Source organism: Leptonotus elevatus, chromosome 6, assembly GCF_054856555.1.
Source record: "Leptonotus elevatus isolate MCC_2025b chromosome 6, RoL_Lele_1.0, whole genome shotgun sequence".
In the NCBI taxonomy this organism is placed as follows: Eukaryota; Metazoa; Chordata; class Actinopteri; order Syngnathiformes; family Syngnathidae; genus Leptonotus; species Leptonotus elevatus.
In genome coordinates, this window is record NC_141244.1 from 5,715,686 (window position 1) to 5,728,271 (window position 12,586).

The 12,586-nt window shown below is 39.1% G+C and overlaps 1 pseudogene; it reads right to left on the minus strand.

The window, feature by feature from the left end:
• Positions 1–4,264: 4,264 nt before the first annotated feature.
• Positions 4,265–12,586, minus strand: part of LOC147171869 (uncharacterized) — a 61,564-nt pseudogene continuing 53,242 nt past the window's right edge.

The window sequence follows — 12,586 nt, forward strand, 5'->3', positions numbered from 1 at the left end:
GAAGCCGTTGTCGCGTTTCATGCACCACTATTACAGTAGCTGCTGTTCACGTGTAAATCAAATTGTTTGTTTGTTGGGAGGCGGTATTGACATAAAACAGCACGGCTGTTCCAAAGTTCCTAAATTTATCTCTGAAAAAGAAAATGGTTAAAAATGAAAGGAGGGAGCAGTACTTTTAGATTTTTGCAGAATCCAGCTCAAAACCATTGTGTCTCACATCTTGTGAGATTATGACTTTATTATAACCAAACTGAGAGCCCATTATAACAGAGTTGCACGACTGAGGAACAAATTAATTTTGCCACCAGAAAGCACAGATTTTAGCGCAATGTAAACAAACATTTAGCGACTTTTGTTGTGTCAAAGCTACTGCCAAGACCTTACTCCACAGGTGTCAAACTCAAGGTTGGGGTGCCAGATCTGGCCCGTCTCATCATTTTATGGGGCCCACAAAAGCAATTCAAGCATGTCAGCTTCCATGATGTTTGCAAATTTTTTTACTACAATTTCAAATGGTCATATCTAATAAATAATCATGTTGAAATATTGCAAGCAGTTTCTTGTTACATTCTTACAGTAACTTGAACAATGGTTGAGCAAACAATTATTCTTGACTTTTGATTTCAAAACTCATTATCCGTCAATTTGTTGTGTGCTGTAAATCTAATAATATGAGGAAGTGATTAAACATTTAAATGATTACACAGTTATAACCGCTCTCCGAGGGGAAACTGTAACTATAATGTGAAAAATTTGTTTTGACAGCCCTGCTTCACTCGAAGGTCAATAAAATCATATTGCATTTGAAATGTGCATAATTTCTCTGTTCAGTGTCGAAATCTAGGCCAGTACAATTTGAAACTTTGGTGTGATGTGTTTGTGCCTGCTGAGTGGTAATTGAAGTGATGGGAGCTCTTTGTTTTTACATGTGAACTGTTAAGGTAAGGGTTTAGATGTTTGTTTAAAAAAAAAAAAAAAAGAATTCTGTAATGTGTTTTGGGGAATTCATGTATTTATGTTCTTGCATTGTACTCCTTTAGTGGGATAAAATGTGTTTCCTTCATGGGGAGACATTCGGCAATGTATTAGCAAAACAACAATTTCTGTAATAAAGCAAAGGAAATGTAACATTAAGATTTTGTTTGACAGGTCGGCTACGTAATTCAAAAATGTTTTTGTTTGGACATTTGCCCTGAGATAATCATTGCAACAGAATTTAAGTTCCCTGCTATATAAGTTTCAATACGCACAGCCATCTTTTAACCAAATGGAAGTACGTTCTACATTTCAATGAATATAGGATGCATTATAGTATACAGGCTACCGTCCTGTAGAAATCTTGTACTATAGGGCAGTGATTCTTAACCACTGTGCTGCGAGAGATCATCAGATATGCCACAGGAAATTATCCATCAATTGTTTTGACAAAATGTATTATTACTTTCCAATAAATAACAGTTTTTGCTAATTTATCTGTGCCACACACCTACAGAAGCAGGCAAAGCGATCAAATGGTCTTGCACTAGATGACAGAAGGTACATAATTAACCTGTATATCCACTTTTTGTGAATTGTTGAGCGCCAACTTCCCAGGCTGAATTTGGGGCCTAGTACGCCTGATCCATGTTCAAGCAGGTATAGGTAAATCCTCACTCTGTCTGTGTCTGCCTCTTCCACCCGCCTCAGGGTCAGGAAAGTGCAAGAACTTGAGTACAGTTAGTAAGTATAGTGGGAGTCAATGAAGATAGGCTTTGGTCTTCCCACATCCCTGAGAAGGACGTAAGATACAGAAAATGCATGTAGTGTATCTTTGAAATCTGCTTTGCACATCCAGTATTACTTCTTGGGGTGATAAATGACAGAGGTTTGTGCTCTTGTGTCTTTTTTTTTTTTACTGGAATGTATTACTAAGCAATTAAAATTATGCTGTAGCTGAAGCCAGGTAATGTAAACAAATTTTCTTAGTCCATGCTTGATCAGGCCTAGACCATCCATTCAGCAAGTCCTATGATGTCAGAAGGATTAGTTCCAAAAGCCTGAGGATATGTCTAACACTTGACTTTTACAGGTCCATCTCAGGTTACTGAAGGATTCCAGGCAGAGGATCCCAGACAGGAAGTGTCGGTGCGTTGGTCCCATTAGATTAATTAAGAATGTTTGATTTCTAAAATGGACCATGAAATGGAGACATGACTCACAACCACGCTGCCAGACAATCTTTGAATAAAATTGGTTCTGCATGTAGAGTGGGAATATGGTACTTTCCTTCTCAGTGCATAATACTTAATAACACTTTATATAAAATAAGACAGTAGCTGCCCCCGTCATTGAGCATACATGATGGAATGGCAGCATGAAAGTTTTCATTTTTGTTCAATTCTCCATACATTTTCCTAACCGCTTATCCTCATGAGGTTCGCGGGCATGCTGAAGCCTATCCCACTCATCCTTGACTAAACCAGAAGATAAAAACAGGACCTTTATTGGCAAGCAAGTCATTCACATTTTACATTTCTAATCATAAAACCCTTGATTACTGTAAAATTTCATGATTGATACCCAATTTTTGAAAAAAAAAAAAATCCACATTTGCCCCCGGTAATCTACAAGGGTCTGTAAAAATAAAATTGATAAAATAAAATCATTTTTTCACATTTTATAGACTTTGTTCAGTGCCTAGAGGTTGTAAAAACATAATAATTAATGTCTATATTACAAATGTATGTAATACAACATTTTTACAAAATATTTATGGCTAATGAATTATGCAATAGCAAATCAGAGTCAAGAGCCAGATAACCTTGTCAATGTGAAAGGTTGGAGATGTTGGTTAAAGCTGCCCTGGCGTAAAAAAAAAAAATCACATGTTTTGGGTTTTCCATTCTTTAGAAGCATTGCTGAATATGAACCATGCCTCGAAAAAAAACAAGATCTTAGAATATCTACATTTAAGAATTTTTAACTTGAATGAAACTGGAAAGAGTCACACATGTATCTTTAAAAGTATTAATGTTAAGTCCATGGTAAAGTGCAGCCTTATGGGGGCACAAGCCAGTGAAAATTGTAGGCCGGTCCCAGGACAAGCAGGTAGATCTGTGGTGCCCAAACTCGGTCCTCGAGGGGCGGGAGTCCTGCAGGTTTTGGATGTTTCCCCAATTTTATTTTTCTCCAATGCACCTCTTCCTGATGACAGGATCATGATCAGACTTATGCAGAGCCTGCTGATGAGCTTCAGGTGTGTTAGAGAAGAGAACAATCCGAAACCTGCAGGACTCCGGCCCTCGAGGACCGAGTTTGGACATCACTGCGGTAGATATATAGTTTCTACTTTCCAGGTGGGTCTCGGCTGTGTGGAACACTAGCTGCTGAGATGGCATCATCAGTGGAGTGATGCTTCCTGTACAGGTGATGGTTCACAGCAATGTCGATGGAGTTTTTGGTCTGCATCCTGATCAGCTTCTTAGCTACAGAGATGGTGGAGGCAACCATTAGGCAGGTTCAGACAGACACTATTTGGAGCGAGGTATTGAAAATGTCTGTTTGCACCTTGGTCAGATAGTGGACAAAGTCCCTCAGTACATGCCCTGGGATATTGTCAGGTCCTGCAAGTTTGTGAGGGTTAATCCTCTGCAGGATTCTTCTCATGTCTGCTAAGGATAAGCCTTGTCATTGGATGGTTTGTGAGTCTGACATTGGGGGAATTGGCAAAAAAGGTCTTCTGATGCACTTAATTCCTTTTCACATGCTCTGAGGGTCATTGGAAGTGAAGTGGCCCTGGATTTTCTTTGCATAAGAGTATTGAGACCTCCTGATGGCTGCAGACAGCTCTCTTGCTGCCCTGAGTGCTGATGCTTTGTGTGCCCTCAAGGCAGCTTTGCTAGCCTTCAGCTGTGCTCTTACCTCTGATTTCAGCCAGGACGTCTAGTTTGGGTAGAACGTGATGGTTTTGGAGACATTATCAACACATTTTGAGATGAAGCCCAGGACAGATGAAGTGATTTCCTCCAGGCCCACGTCTCCTTCCTCAGTAGCTGCTTCCCTGAACATTTGCAGTCTGTGCACTGAAATAAGTCTTAAAGCACAGGCATAGCATCACTGAGCCACACCTTGACGCTCCTAGCTTCAATCATTTTCCCATTGTTTTATAGGTTGGGGCTAGCAGTATGGAGATGTGGTTGGAGATGTCGCGGTGGGATCCTAGAAAATGACTACACGTGGATTACATTTTGTTCAGATGATATAATCTGGAGGAGGTAACAGACTGTTAGGTAGTGGTAGGGGAGAGTGTAGCTTGACAGTACAGGATGGTGGTGTGTAAGATAACCCTGTTGTTGGTGAGGAAGATGAAGAAGACAAAGACAGAGCAGTGATCTATATGATGGAAGCTGAGAAGGGAAGAGAGCCATGTGGCTTTTCAGGAAGAACTTAGACAGGCAGGAGAGTACTTGGAGTGTCTTCTGGTAAGAAAGGGGATATGGAGACTCTGTGGTGCGATCAGAAATTGCAGGAAAGCATACAAGAAAGGAAGTTAGCTAAGAAGTGGGACACTGAGAGGACTGGGGAGAGGAGGCAATATAAAAAGAGGTGACGATGGACAACTGTGAGGAGGCAAAGGCCAAAAAAGAGGCTTACGATGCCATGTACACCAGGATGGAGAGTAACAGATTGGCTAGACAGCGCGATGTAAAGTGTGTGCAGCAGGTGAGTGTGATTAAAGGTGAATTCAAGGATTTTTTTTGTCTATGCGCCTTCTGGGTGGATCAACTTAACTATTTGTTCTCGATCCCGTCAATCAATCTGCCTGAACAACGTCGTGCATGCTCGTTTCTGAGTTTATGCGCACTTCGAGTGTTTGTAGCATGTAGCTGATGAGCTTCGGATTTAGACATTCATCATTGTAGCTCAACTGATCTCACCGTATACTTTCAAAATGGCTGAGAGCTGCAAGAGGACATCGGTCTATGAAGTGAGGCCGGCTGCAGAGACTGATGAAGATGATGATGAAGATGAGCTTGTACGTTCCCAACATTTGATAGGCGTTTCTCCCGGACGAGCAGCAGAGCTGGTAGGATGGTCTTCCGCAAGCACATTTTCAAAAAAGTGACAAACGGATGTTTGGCTTCTACTTTCCGAGAAGATCCTTGAATACACATTTAAGGAGAGAGATGGAAACGTGTTGAATGGAGCCCGTAGTGTCCTGGAGAGATGGAAAGATTACTTTAAAGAGTTGAGGAAAATGAGAGAAAAAAAGTAGGAGGAGGAATTGTGGGGGACCGGGACATAAGGGTCCTGGTGACTGTAGAGTTTTTGACCAGGTTATTTACGTGGAACTCTAGAGGTGGAGAAGATGCCTACAGGCAATGGAGGAAAAATGTACTTGTGCCTATTCATAAGAACAAAGGTTATGTGTAGAATAGGGTTGGGTATCGCAAGTCGGTACCCGTACGGCACCGAATTGGCCTTAAGCGGCAGTAACCAGACCGAATGAAAACAAACATTTCGGTGCCCGACTTTTATTGTTGTAACGCCCCCTTGCTTTTCCGGTGTCAACTTGCGTGACCTGTGGCACGCTAAAGTACAAATCATGGTACGATACCGAAACCAAAAGCAAAATGGTCGAATGTTTGGATTCATTTTTCACCAAAGGATGACTTTGGGAGTGCAACATGCAACAGCTGTAGTAAAATTGTCTATGAATGAAGACTTTTCATCACGGTCGCTTCTCTTCCGAGGAGTGTCCATCCCATAAGAATGACTGCAACAGCACATTCCAAAATTGTAAATGCGCACCCCTGGTTATAACCCTGAACTGAGATCTGTGCAGTATAATAAAACAGGTTTACAAAACTCTTAACAGTCCCCTTTGGCAGTGCCATTAAAAGTTTTTTGAATCAGGATTTGGTCATCACTTCACACATTTTTGTCTTCTTCTGTGTTTGTTGAGATATTTTTACCATCTGGTCACCATGTTGAAAAGAGCTGAGCCAGAGCCAAAAACGCAACACAATATAGAGGGTGGTGCTTCAAGGAAGGCCAAGTGCAAATTTCACAGTGAGAGAACTTATGATCACCGTGTTGCTCAATCCATCAACAGTGTCATTCAACAAATGATGAACAAACTTTGTGTGGAGGGGTGACACATGGCAGCCTGGCAAGCCACACCCACTTTCTTGAAATGTTTGGACAGGCCGCCTTTGACCGCTGTTCAGTCCGGTTCAAAACGAATCGTGCCATCAAATTTGTTTATTTGCTGTAACGTATTCTTGGTGAGTAACGTCACTCTTTGGCGATGGTAGTCCATACTCATAACATTTAAAATTGCACGCGAGAGACGGTTAATTTTCATTCAGCATTAAGCTCAGTTTTAAATGACCAGAAACACATCAACTCATTAAAACCCCAGCTACTGACTTGACGTGTGTCAAGACCATGGACTATATTCCATGGACTTATATTTTCACATTATTGTCTGTCTCTAAAGTGAAAATGCCACCGTGTACGGCATAAGGTTGTACTAAGACTAGAAGAAGTGCTGTATCCACATTTCATCGGTAAGAATGCATGATGTGAGGTGTGCATGCGCAGGTCGGCCATATTTGTTCACAACTTTGTGAACTACAACTACATCAAAATATGTAGGAAGTGCCCATATGTCATGCCTGCTCTTCCCTGATTTGTTCTTTCCACTGTCTTGGTCAGGTATGCCCCGCCTCCAGGTGTAAAGCGATCAGTCTGGTTTCCAGGTTTGACACATAAGCCATGTTGAACTGATATCTATATTGGTCTAGATGTGGATAGATTTGCTTAATTGGAGAGTTTTATATTTTCTGGACTGAATGTGACCGTAACGTAGTAAGCTACTAAAATGTGATGGTGTCTTAAATTCAGAAAATGATGTATTTGTCCTGCCAAATTTTGACTCACTTTATTGACTTGCACTTCTTGAACCACTCTTCATTTTTTGAAAAATATATTAAAAAGATACATAATTTATGCTTCAAAAATGCCCTCCAGATTTTTATTGTTGTTAACTGAATTGGCAAGGGAATCATTCATGAAGTATTATCTTATGATGTGTCACCAACATTTTGTGTTTAGTATTAGAACACCACATGACTTGTGGTTTAGTTAGTTGTGAAATGAGTGAACTTGAATGCCCTGGATCCCAAATCCACAAGTTCATATGTTGCTGTTGTTAAAAGAGGAGTTGTATGAGTTTATCATGGGAGCCCAGTTCGCTTTTTATTGGCAAGCGCCAACAGCATGCATCAAAATGTGCTGTAGTATGCAGTGATGCAGACATACCAGAGAGTATGTTTGGCAACAAGATTCACATTTGAATTGAGTTTTCACATAAAACCTTTTTTTAACTGTGACTCATGGTCCAAAAAAGGCTTGCTTTGAAAAATGACTCAGTTCAGTGTTTTCTTTGTTATTTCATGTTCATTTTAAAGTAGATCCAGGTCACTTTAAGATCAGATTGGACAGTCTTTAATGTGGAAAGAATGCAAATATTAACACATGTTTTCACGTAGTCTTTTTTTAAAAATAATCTCAGTCTTTTAAAAATGGAAGAAGAAACTGAACCAATTGATAGTTTACACATTCCCAAAAAGATCCAGTTATCTTGACACGCACTATGGAGACATTTTCATTTTCGAGTATGCTTTTTATTCATTCCTAAATGTTGTTTGATAATGCTGGTGGATATTTATGCAAGGGCATGTTGTATCTGTTAGGCAATTACTTGTGCGTTGGTGAAATGCATGAGTGTTTTGTGATGTGACATCTGGGCCAGGAAAGAAGTGAGGGCTGGCCCTTTGAGGTTTTGCTGTTCTGACTGCACTGGGCCAGATGGGGATAATGGAATGTCATTCTGTCAGCTCCTCGGCTGATTAGGGAGTGTTTGTTATTTATTGATTGTCTTTCATGGCAAATTATCTATGCACAGGTCAGCACTAGCGTTTTATTCTCAGAGCTCTGATTCCCGTCCACACACAAAATCAATGAGCACAAATAAAATAGAATAAAAAAAAAAATACAAGGGGAATTAGCAAACATCCCAGCATGGCTGCTGTCATGCATATGTTAGTGGTAATCCCATGCTGCCTGACACCACGTCTTTGGTTTCCACCAAAGTACACCCTCACCAAGTATGTAATTATAAGAGCAGTCATGTCTCATTCTTTTTGTTTTCCAGTTGTTGTGCAAGGTTTTGTATCACAATGTCATCACGTCTAAGATTAATTACAGCAGTCTGACTTGGATCAACTGGTAATTTATAGCATTACTTTTTTTCCTGGTATCTCTCACAAAAAGACACATAATCTGAATCCAGAAACAGTTTTGTTTTTTTATGCCTTAGCCTCAGTCAATGGCCTCATGTAATTGCACTGCATCTGCAATCCTCTAGTTCTTATTTGCTTCATTTCTCATTGACATAGTACAGTGACTATTCCTGGTTCTTGAATCAACAACTGTCACACCCGTGTCCCCCCATCTAAACATCCTCTTCTTTTTTCTTCCATCTTGTGTTGTTGCTGATGTTTGTGGGCTTGACGCGGTTTCAGTCCTTTTTATTAGATAGCATCAGTCTTTTGTCAGGCCACTAGAATTGCACAGTGGCGGCTGTCTGCACCGCTGCAGTAGATTTCGCTTCAGCCCCTGAGGCCGATTGCTCAGAGGCTTTTTGTTTAACCTGGCGGCCATGTGATGGGCCCACTTGGCTTCGTCATCCCAAACATAAAAGACGTCGGTGCAGGGCCCTCTCCTCTGACCAAACAGCTGTCCGAGCTGCATTGACTTTCTGTCAGTGCTTCCATGCGTATTGTTTGTGAGTTTGATTAAAATGAAGAAAAAAAAAGAAAAAAAGAAAAAGGAAGGCGAAAAATGCAATTACTCAAGTTGGAGGAAAGTGAATGCAGACCTCATAGAGATAATCACAGACTAATGTGACATTCCTCCATCACCACAGCAACCAGAGTACAGCCTACAAGCAGCACAAAAGTAGTGCTGGGTGGGGGTGGGGGTGGCGGTGTTGTGGTGATGCAGACACAGATTCTCTGTGAAGTGATTTTGCATGTCCTTCACTGTTGCAGGAGTGTAATGGCTTGTAGTGAACAAATGGATCTTTATGAAGCATCACGGTTACATCTGTTTCATTTTGCATCTATTAAGTTGAAGCTACAACGTTGTGCGCCACATCTGGACGCTAAGAAGTGTTTCGACTTCATGACTGGAGACGCAGTAAAATCTGAATCATAGATTTTTCTTGTCAGCATGTACATGATCTTGAACAGTAAAAGTGGGTAGGGCAATTAAAGAAGAAAAAAACACGTGTCTCTTACTCATACTCTCTTAATCCGGTGACTGTGTGTGGTATATCTGTGCATGGTGGATCTCTTAATTTCTGCAGAGTAAACAGCTTCCAGATGTAGGTTTTCTCCGCCTCATCCAGATGCCCAGCCTGCCAGCAGAACCTGCCTCAAATTGGGCACGTTTAAGCAATCATTTTTTTCCTATCTTCCTGAAGGGCAACTTTTATTAATAAAGCCTTTTCATCTCTCCATGTTTGATTAGAATGAATGATGCTTTGGTTTGGTTAGAAATTAATAATGGTTTATCCCTGCAGGAGGGAGGGGTCACTGAGGGGGGTGTTTTATAATGTGTGCCATAGTGGAAGGAAACTGACGATAAGAAAGAAACAGGACATCCTCTTTGTAAGTGGTTCCAGGTTATCCAGCCCACATACTTACTTAAGCATGTTGCCCACAGCCACAAACTCAACAAGCTCCTAGGACCACAGCCTCCTATAATAGGCTTGGGGTTTTAAAATGTGAAGTTGTTGTATAGGGGAAAAAAATAAATATTTTTTTGTAAACTAGACAAAGTGCAATTTCTGCAAAAATTGCGTGGGGAATGCTGAAAAGCTGAATGCTAAGATTCAACCCATGTTCTCTGTGGTGTCAGGCAATTTCGCTAACCACTGAGCTAACTTGACGTGTTCAAATTTATGGCTAATGGCGTATTTATTTTTGAAAAGTGTCCTCTGATGAATAGAGGTGGAATGTATTTAATCATTTAAGTGAAATTGTAATCCATTTCCTGATATGATAGTCAGTTGGTATCGAACCATTGAATGTACTGTACTAAAAATGTGGTGCAAGCAGGGTTTGAACCCAGGTACTCCGTGGTGGCAAGCAATTGGTCTAGCCACTGACCTAATTTGACTCATTCAAATTCATGGCTAATGGTGTATCTGATGCTGAAAGCTAACATGCAAATAATAATTAAAAAATCTATTTCCAGATATGATAGTCAGAGAGGTGAGCAAGAGTGGCTAGCAAGACCTCGCTAGAGTGGCTAACAAAAACTAGCTGAAGCAGCTAACAGTAGCGGCTAGTAGGAGAAGCTAGCCAAAGAAGTGGATGATTTAAAAATGGACAATGATAAACAGATGGAGCACAACAAAGCTATACAGTCGGATGTTTTCACAGTATGTGATAGTATGCTGGTTGTCTCTGACAAAATGGATTATTTGGAAGGACAGTCCAAGAGAAACTATTTAATCTTTGATGGAATTCCAGAGTCACCAGGAGAGTTATGGACTGAGACGGAGGGAAGGGTTATGAAAGTGATAACTGAAAACCTAAAAATTCAGCAAACAGTTGACATAGAAAGGGCACATTGCACAGGAAAATTTAGTGAGGACAGACAAGGAAGACCAAGGCCGGTGGTAGTGAAGCTGAAAAGATTTAAGGATAAATCAATTATTCTACAAAAAGCTAAGAATCTTAAGGGAACAACATTTTTCATAAATGAGGACTATACAGATGCTGTTAAAAAGAAAATAACTGATGCCTGAACTGAGAGCTGCAAGAGAGAGGGGAGAAATTGCATTCTTACGACATGACAAGTTGATTACTCATGCTCGCACCAGTACACCAAAATTCAGTAAAAGCAAATAATCCACAAAAAGCATGAGAAATATACAATCTCCAGGGCATTCAATACAATAAAGTCACTGTAGATGATGACAAAAATACACCACAAGTACATATCAACAGCAGCACAGTAACACAAGGAAAGATGAACACGATGAACACAAATAATATGGACTTGAAAACATTTGAATACGCTGACTACAAAAAATTTGACCCTGAGAATAATTTGAGCCCAGACAATCACTTCTACAAAAATGATTACTGCAGTTTCACTTGCAACTATTATATGAACGATCAATTCAACAAAAATGAAAAATGCACTTTCAATGATATGTTTCAATAGTAGAAGTCTCAACAGCAATTAAAAAAAAAATCAAAGAATACCTGATAAAATTAAATAAATTAAAAATAATTGCCATATCAGAAACATGGCTTGATAATGAAAAAATGGGTGGCATGGGACTGGAAGGATACGAATTGTTTGCAAAAAATAGGGGAAATAGAAGGGGAGGGGGTGTCGCAATATATGTAGACAAAGCTCTAAGAAGCAGTAAAATTTAACATTTGACTACCACCATTGACAACGTAATGGAATGTTTAACCATTAAAGTACATATTAAAAATGCACCAAATGTCATTATAAGTTGTATGTATAGGACACCAGGATCATGTCTTGACATATTTAATGAAAACTAACAGACATTCTCAGATACACAAATTATAAAAACAAACAAACAAAAACGCAAATAATGTGTGGTGATTTCAACATTGATTTGTTAAATCCAAATGGGTATCAGAAAACAACTGATTTTATAAATACAATGTATAGTAATAATCTATTCCCTGTAATTATGAAACCTAGCAGAATAACAATTGATACAGCTACACTAATAGAGAACATATTTATAAATAAAATTGACCATAAAATAGAAAGTGGACTTCTTATTATTGATATAAGTGATCATCTTCCGGTCTTTGCAATCTTCCAAGACTATTTTGATAAAAAAAAAACAACAACAACAATAACTTACACATCAGAAACAAGACTAAGAACACAACGCTCCATGGCTGCCTTTAAGTTGGATTTAGAAAAACATAATTGGTCTGAGGTCTATTCAAAAGATTATCCTAATATCGCATACAGTGCATTTCAGTCTACCATTATTTCTCTATACAATAAACATTGTCCATTGATAACAGTCACAAGAAAATATAAAGGTCTAAATAAGGCATGGATGACGAAGAGGATAGAGAATGCATGTAAAAAAGAAAAACATTTTATACAAAAGATTTATTAAATTGAGAACTACGGAACCTGAAATAAAGTACCTACAAAAATAAACTATTGAATAATATACGAATAAGTAAGAACGATTATTACCATGCATTACTCGAGCAGAATAAAAGCAATACACAAGAAATATGGAAAATACTAAACCATGTAATTAAAAATAGCTTATATATATATATATATATATTTATATATATAGACTAGCCGGAATATTTTATAAAAAAATAAAAATATTGTTATTGAAAAAAATTCAGACATAGCTTATGATTTTATTTTGTTAATGTAGGCAGGTATTTGTCACAAGAAATCCCTGAGCCTAAAAACAAACAAATAGAAATAGATAAGCATATCA